Source organism: Nomascus leucogenys, chromosome 19, assembly GCF_006542625.1.
Source record: "Nomascus leucogenys isolate Asia chromosome 19, Asia_NLE_v1, whole genome shotgun sequence".
Classification (NCBI taxonomy): Eukaryota; Metazoa; Chordata; class Mammalia; order Primates; family Hylobatidae; genus Nomascus; species Nomascus leucogenys.
In genome coordinates, this window is record NC_044399.1 from 8,559,011 (window position 1) to 8,567,826 (window position 8,816).

The window sequence follows — 8,816 nt, forward strand, 5'->3', positions numbered from 1 at the left end:
TTGTATTTATGCCAAGGCTTTCTTACAAAAATATATCTTATGTGTATAAATTGGACAAACTTATAGTAGTATTTCTAATGTTCAATTTGAGATGGGAAAACATAAACCTATTCTGAATAAAGATATTTGTCAAGGTTTGGGGTGTAAACATTTTGTCAGGCAAACAATTTAGTAAAAAATAAAATTGACCTTCATTTAAAAATATATGCAATCTCATAATAAGCCCCTGGACTTCCAAGTTGAAATACAGCTTGCATTTCTAGTGAAGACATATGCTTTATTTAAAGGGAGAGGGTGAGTTATAAATTCACCAACATGTTGAAAATGCATTAGTTTTAAAAAAGCCAATACTGCTTCTGAAAATGTAGGCAGTGGGTTATGATGTGGACACAAATATCAGAAAATATTGCTTCTCCCCTTTGATGATATTCCTGTGTTAAGTAAAATACAAGACTGACCCTGGTCAGTGGTCTCATTTGATGGCCAGGGTAATATATTTGATTTTATATATACAAACCACGCATTTTCTCCCCAGATGTCCTATTCACAGTGTCAAAAATTATAGTTCTATTTAGAAGCAATAGTGATAGAGCCAGATGAACCATCACTCCTTGTTGCTAATAAAGCAGAAATTCTGAACAATGTTTTCACCCATGGCTATTTTGATATCTGTAAGAGCTTCGGCACAAGCTAAAATTCTCATCAACCTTTAAAAAATGGCAATGAAAACAAGACCAATCATGGAAACTTCTCCACTATTCCTGATACACGTTCAATCAACCAATACAAAGCAAAGCTCAGTGATGCAGTAGAGAGAGACCAGGGCTCCAGAGTGATGCAGAATTATGCAGAAGAAGAAGATTCCTTCTGTGGTCATGACTATTCCAATTTACTATGCATGTCCCCATCTGGAGAACAAAACAAACCTGATTCAACCAGAATGGATAAGCAGAGTTAGCTTTCATGGTCCTAGTATTAGAAATTTTAGGTGACACAGCTTTGGTCTTTAAAGTTTGCACAGGTGACAAAATAAAAATAAAATAAACTCAACAATATAACCAGATGGCTCATTCAGTTGTTGGAGAATAGTTTTAAATGCATGTAAAATTTATTAAATTAAAATTTATCTAAGTATTTGTTATTATTCACTGATTCATTTATTCACAAAATATTTATTGAGTTCCTAAAATATCATATACTGTGTTAATCACTGGGAATATCAGAGTGAACAAGAATGTCAAGTCTCCAAAGAGTAGAATATCTTTATGTTTACTGAGGAGATTATAGAAACATAGCGAACAGTGTTTCTGTGAACTGCAAACCTCATTTATCACATGTTTAACCGCCACGCACATGCCACTTCCACTTCATTCTAATACACACTCTGAAAGGTTTGACAATTGGGAAGCATGGTGCTCCAACACAATTTTTATTATCTAAAATGTTTTTAAAGATCATAAATAGAACATAAGGTACATTTTATTCCTACATCAGTGGGTCGAATCTTTTCAAAAACAGCTGAAATCTTTTAAAAATTTTATGTGATAGTACATTAAATAGGTATAAAATAGTGGTCAAATTAAAAGAGAACTTACTTTAATCAATTAAAGAGAAGGACTCCTTTTATGTCCACTGTTTCATTTTTTTCTTTTTTCTTTTCTTTTTCTTTTTTCTTTCTTTCCTTTTTTTTTTTTTTTTTGCCCTTCCTCTGTTGCCCAGGCTGAAATGCAGTAGCACAATCATAGCTCACTGTAACCTCAAACTCCTGGGCTCAAGTGATCCTCCCGCCTCAGCCTCCTGAGTGGCTGGGACTACAGGTAGGCACCACAGTGCCTGGCTAAGCTTTTAACTTTCTTTTTTGTAGAGACGAGGTCTCTTCCTGTTGCGCAGCCTGGTCTGAACTTCTGGCCTCAAGTTACCCTCCTGTCTGGGCCTCCCAAAGCACTGGGATTACAGGTGTGAACCACCACACCAATCCTCCGTTATTTTCATATTTCAGTAACAAAACGTGTATTTGAACTAGACTTCTTCTTATAGCTTCAATCTGAAAACACAATTTTGACTATTCTCTCACTATATTTCAGCAATTTTTAGCCCTGAAGGGGAGGGAGAAAGAAGATTGAAACTCTATGGGCCTTTGTTCAAAATCATTAGTGGCAAAAATAAGGTAAGACATAAGAAATGAAGAATTATTAAATGAACTTTAAACTTCCAGGAACCCTGGGCACACTCAATTACCTTCACAAAGTATCTTGCAAATGTATTTCATGAGCCACAAGGGAAACTGGTGGAGTGTGGATAAACTGATATAAAACCAACTTAACTGCTGAAAAAGACAACCCAAGCATCTGGGGTCCCGGGTCTCAGCTTTCTCTGTGCCTCCATCCAAAGTCATTATCATGACATCTGTGGTACAGAAAAATGTTGTCAAATGAAACAAGGAAAGGATCTATGAATGGTTCAACAAATGTGTGCAAAATATCACTTCTAAGACTCTTGGACCCCCCCAATTATTTTCTTTTTAACTTAAAAAAAACTTTTATTTTTAGGAGCATTTGGAATGTCAACAAAATAGCTGCAACTTTTTTTTTTTGCAATTATAGAGTGGTATTCAGAACAACAATGCTAACAGAACGACAATTATTTCCTATAAGCTGCATCAGAGACAACTGAAGATGAAAAAGCTACCATCCCTGTATATAACTAATTTGTGCTGTACACCAATAAGAACCTGCTTTACATTTCCATGTCAATTTACAATTCCCATACTGTACCAGGCAAGGCTAGTGGCTATTGAAAATATCACCAGGACAGGGTTATTTAAAGACATATTTGGTAATGTAACTGTACAAAAAAACGACACTGTACAGTTTAAAAACAAATCTTACACAGCCTTATATTTCAGAGTTTTTTTTCTTTAAAAGGAGTGAATTATGTACGGGGTGGTTAAATGCTTTATAGAAAAGGAAAAACTGCACTAAAACCAACTTAGTCATCATCGTCTTCTTCATCTTCCTCCTCCTCATCATCCTTTTCATCTTCCTCCTCTTTCTTCTTTGCTTTTTTCAGTCGTGATGACTCTTTTTTTTGCTGCTGCATCCGGTTTTCCTTTAGCTGGGTATGCAGCAATAAGCAATATCCTTTTTGTATTTTTCCTTCAGCTTTGCTGTCTTCTTTTTACAAGGCTGCCTTTCACTAGCAGCACTGTTATTCTACACCTCTCTGTTTCTTTACAGCATCACCAATGAACACACCAGGATGTTCTCCTTTAATGTTGGGGTGCAGAACAAGAAAAAGGCCGAAGGAGGCCTCTTGAATGCATTGGGATCCTTAAGCTTCTTTTTAATTTCTCCTTTGGGAGGGATGTAGGTTTCATTTCTCTTTCATTTCACAGGCCTGGTCTGCCTGTGCCATATCCTCAAATTTTGCTTTCTTTTTAGCTGACATGGCCTTCCACTTCCCTGAGCACTTCTTAGAAGGCTCTGAGAAGCTGACGGAACCATCTGGGTGCTGCTTCTTGTGCTCCTCCTGGCCAGTTTGCACAAAGGATGCCTGTGATGACATTCTGCCTCTCGGCTTTTTAGGATCGCCTTTGCCCATAGTTAGTTATGTTTCCTTGGCAAGGCACAGCCTCGCCCCATGCCCATCCGGTTCTCATGGGCTCCTGGCACAGTCTCTATGAAACTCAATGTAGTGCAATGGCTGTTGAATCTTTTTTAATAGCTGCAATCTGTTATCAATTGACATATATACACACATTAAAAATCTCAAAATTGGCTGGGCGCAGTGGCTCAAGCCTGTAATCCTAGCATTTGGGAGGCCGAGGCGGGCAGATCACCTGAGGTCAGGAGTTTCAGACCAGCCTGGCCAACATGGTGAAACCCCATTTCTACTAAAAATATAAAAATTAGCTGGGTGTGGTGGTGCATGCCTGTAATCCCAGCTTCTCAGGAGACTGAGGCAGGAGAATCACTTGAACCAGGGAGGTGGAGGTTGCAGTAAGCTGAGATGGTGCCATTGCACTCCAGCCTGGGTAACAGAGCTAGACTCTGTCTAAAAACAAACAAACAAACAAAAAAACTCAAAATTGTTTACTAACCCAAAATTGTTTACATTTTTGCCTAGAACATTAAACTGATGAAATATAACCGCACAAATACTGAACCACTGATTTTAGAACAGGAAAAGCCACCTACTGCCCTCCAATTTAACAAACAGGAAAACTGAGGCACAGAGACTTATGTTAATTTGCCAAGTTCACGGAGCAATTAAGCAGCAGCGCAGACTTCAGGCCAAATCTTGGTATCCAGAGCTTTCCACACCCCATGCAGAGCACCTGCCCTGTGCCAGTATTCTACAAGGGACACGAGGGAGTTACAAAGAGCATGCGGAGGACTTCCTATGAAACGAATAAGGCAAAATCCAGACTTCTACACCCCAAACAACCAACCAACAACACAAGGCTGTACGTGATAATTAAACAAAAACAAAAACAAATACAAAACAGTAAAGTGCTATGGGATTTAGAGAGGGGAGATTATTTAGGTTTGAGAATTAAACAGTTTCATGGGCTATATCTTAGAATGGTAGAACTTCTTAACTTTTGTTTGAAAATAATTTCAGCCTTAAAATAATTATGAAAATAAAAATAGTACAAGGAACATTTGTATACCCTTTATCCAGATTTGGATTCACCTGTTGTTAACATTTTACCTCATTTTCTTTATCATTGGTGCTTACTCTTTATTTATTTATTTCTTTTACAAACACTTTAAAAAAATTATTTAAGGATAAGTTACATACATTATGGCCCATTACCACTAAATACTTCAATGTATATTTTTTAAGATTAGGATTTTTTCTTAACCACAGTACAGTTATCAACTTCATAAATTATATTGATACATAATGCATTTCTTTAATCTATCAATCTATAATCCATTTTCCAATTTTTTCCCTTGACCTAGCAGCATCTTTTAAGGCGCTTTTCCCAGTAGAGGATCCAGGTCAAATATTGCATTTGTTATTGAGGCTCTTTAGCCTCCTTGAAACCACAGCCTTTCTTTGCCCTTTATGACACTGATGCTTTTGGAGACTATGGTTTTAGTTCCCACTATTTTTACCATGATGACAGTAGTTAGTTGTGCTTATCTGCTGTTCCTTTGTGGTTACACTGGGGTTATGTGTTCTTGGCCAGAAGACAGCACAGGCAAGGTTGTGTTCTTTTCAGGGTATCGCATCTGGTAGCACCTGATATCCACCTGTCCTTCATAGGTGATGCTCATTTTGATCGTCTAGTTAAGGTGTTGTCTGATCTTTCCAGTCTATAATTATGATTTATTTTTCTCCCTTGTAACTAATAGTGAGCTTTATTAGAGACTGGCACATTAAGAACTTATGAATATCCTGCTTCTCATCAATATTTCCCTTACACTTAGCAGCTGTTAATTGCTGGAGCCAACATTTAACATGATGGTTACAAAATTAGGATTTTCCAACTCCAACACTCCCACCATATTTTCCATTTGGCTTTGACATTTTGGTATAAGCAAGAGCCCTCCCTCCTTCTCCCTCCTTCTCCTCTATATCTATCTGTTTATCTATCTAGCTATCTGTCTATTTATCTATCTACCTGTCTATCATCTATCAACATGTCCTTCTCTCTTTTTTCCTTCTTCCTCCTTTTCTTTCATATATATTTATTGTTGGTCTAAACTCATGAATTCCTGTATTATTTATAATTCATTACTGTACTTTTTAATTTTGGCGGCAAATGGTAACAGATTTGGCCAGTGAGATCCCCTTGAGTGTCCCTATAATTTGTGTGTGTGTGTGCATGCTTTCTTACTTCCCAGCGCATGGACCGCTTCTGGAACAATAAGTTCTAGACTCATCTTGAAGATACTGTGCCTTAGTCCTGGGGGAGGAAATAATCTGGAAAAACACAGTCTCCTATACTTGGATCTTTGTTAGTTTCTAAAGACAGGTAGAATTTTGATAGGTAGGGAGAATAGAAACTAGCATTGTAGCATATGCAGACAAGGAATATAGATGCTAAGCACGGGGAAAGGGTTTCCCTTTTCCCTCTAGATTAATCAGGGTTTTCCAGAGTAACAGAACCAATGGAATACATAGAGATATACAAGAGGAGATTTATTATGGAAATTGGTTCATGTGACTGTGAAGGCCAAGAAGTCCCATGGTCTGCCCTCAAGCTTGAGACCCAGGGAGGCCAGTGTGTCTGAGTCCAAAGGCCTCAGAACCGGGAGCGCCAAAGTCTGAGGGCAGGAGAAAATGGATGTCCTGGCTCAGGAAGGAGAGACATTTCACCCTTCCTCTGCCTTTTTCTTCTATTTGGGCCCTTAATGGAGTGGATGATGTCAGCCCAATTGGTGAGAGAGGAGGCTTTTTACTGGGTCTACTGATTCAAATACTGATCGCTTCTGGAAATACCCTCACAGACTCACCCAGAAACAATGTTTTGCCTGCCATCTGAGCATCCTTTAACCCAGTCACACTGACACCTATGATTTAACCACCACATCTCCTTTGTATCAGTTTTCTACAGCTGCGTAACAAACTATCCCAAAACATATTGACTTAACCATTCTGTGGATCTTCAGTTGGGGCAAGTCTCAGTGGAATGTTTTCTCTCTGATCCACATGGTGGCAGCTGGGCTGAATTAAGGCTAGAGGTTGCCAGATGACCTGACTCATATATCTGGGACCATGGCACTGCCTGTTGGCTGGGGCACCTCAGTGTTCCTCTGTGCGGCCTCTCTCTGCAACAGGATAGCCTGGCCTCCTCATATTGTGGTTCAGGGATCCAAGAGAAAGAAAGTAGAAGGCTGCCAGGCTTTTTACACCCTTGGCTTAGAACTAGTACAGTGTCACTTCATTGATCAAAATGTCACAGGTTAGTCCAGTCTCAAGGGAAGGGAAATGCACTGCACCTCTTGGTAGAAGGAGAAGCATGCATGCATAGGGATGGGCAGGATTCTTGTTGGCCATCTTTGCAGTCAACCACACCCTCCTTTTACCCTTTCCATTTCTGCAGGTAAATTAGTAGTTTTTGAGTTCCAATATACGAAGGAAAAAATGGGGATTTTCAGATAGCTGAATGAGAAAGACTTATGTGAATTTTATTTGACCTCTAATAGAACAGTGCCCTCAGTGATCAATAAATTCTTGTTCACTACATTGAATGAAAGTTGTCAACGTGAAAGATGAAGATAAATATTCAAAAGTTATTGGAATAATTTGTGCAGGTATCTTAAAAAACAAAAATTTAAAATTCCAAACTAAATAAAATTGAGGATCTGGACAAGTTCCGAGGTAAATACACAGTAATGAGTTTTTAAGAAGAAATTATCCATAAGGAAAGCTTGAAAAATCAGAGATTGGGGGCAGAAAGGTAGGTAGCTAGGGAAAGGAATTTGATTATTCTTTTTTTGATTCTTTATAACATTGTTTCCCATTTTTAGGAAGGGCAGAATAACAACAGAAACAAAACAACCAGTACTGTATTTCAACATAAATAGAATATTGATTAAAGTGGAAAATGAGGAAAATGATCTTCCTGAAAATCCATTTTTTATTTAGTGTGCAAAAAATACTGTGCTATGGACCACTAATGGGAAAATGAAATAAGACATAGCCCTTCCCTTCAGGAGCTCAAAGTTAGATGCTAACAGATCATTATCATATGAAGTGCATAATAGAGGCATGGCAGTACTCTAAGAATGCCAGAGATACAACCCATCTGGCAATATTTGAATGCTATTCAGCAAAGATGTCAGAATATAACTTTATGTAGAAACATCATAAACTTGATGGTCCTTTTAATCCTATAAAAAATCTTTTTGGGCCGGGCGTGGTGGCTCACAGCTGTAATCCCAGCACTTTGGGAGGCCAAGGTGGGTGAATCACCTGAGGTCAGGAGTTCAAGACCAGCCTGATCAACATGGTGAAATCCCGTCTCTACTAAAAATACAAAAATTAGTTGGGTGTGGTGGCAGACACCACTTAGAAGTGGGAGCTAAGCTTTGAGGATGCAAAAGTGTAAGAATGATATGATGGAATATGGGGACTCAGGGAGAAGCGTGGGAGGGTGGGTGAGGGGTAAAAGTGTACCCTGCTTTGGTGAGGGGTGCACCAAAATCTCAGAAATCACCACTATAGAACTTATCCATGTAACCAAACACCACCTGTTTCCCAAAAAACCTTTTGAAATAAAAAAAAAATTAAAAAAATAAAAAAAGAAATCTTGGGCTGAAAACAACACGTGAAAAAATGCTCAATGTCACTAATCATCAGAGAAATGCAAATTAAAACCACAATGAGATATCATCTTACTCCAGTCAGAATGGCTATTATTGAACAGTCAAAAAACAACAGATTTTGGTGTGGATGTAGAGAAAAGGGAACATTTATACACTGTTGGTGGGAATGTAAATTAGTTCAATCTCTATGGAAAACAGTATGGAAATTTTTCAAAGAACTAAAAATAGAACTACCATTTGACCCAGCAATCCTATTAATCCTGTTCCTGGGTATCTACGCAAAGGAAAACAAATCATTCCATAAAAAAGACATCTGCACTTGTATATTCGTCACAGCACCATTCACAATAGCAAAGTCATGGAACCAACCTATGTGTCCATCAACGGTTGATTGGATAAAGAAAATGTGGTATATATACACCATGGGATACTATGCAGCCATAAAAAGGAATGACATCATGTCCTTTGCAGCAACATGGATGGAGCTGGAGGCCATTATCTTAAGTGAACTAACTCAGAAACAGAAAATCAAAT

General features: G+C 38.2%; 1 pseudogene; it reads right to left on the bottom strand.

Annotated features, from left to right (window-relative positions):
• Nucleotides 1-2,988: 2,988 nt before the first annotated feature.
• LOC100603467 lies at nucleotides 2,989-3,600 on the bottom strand (annotated as a pseudogene).
• Between the last annotated feature and the right edge of the window lie 5,216 nt (nucleotides 3,601-8,816).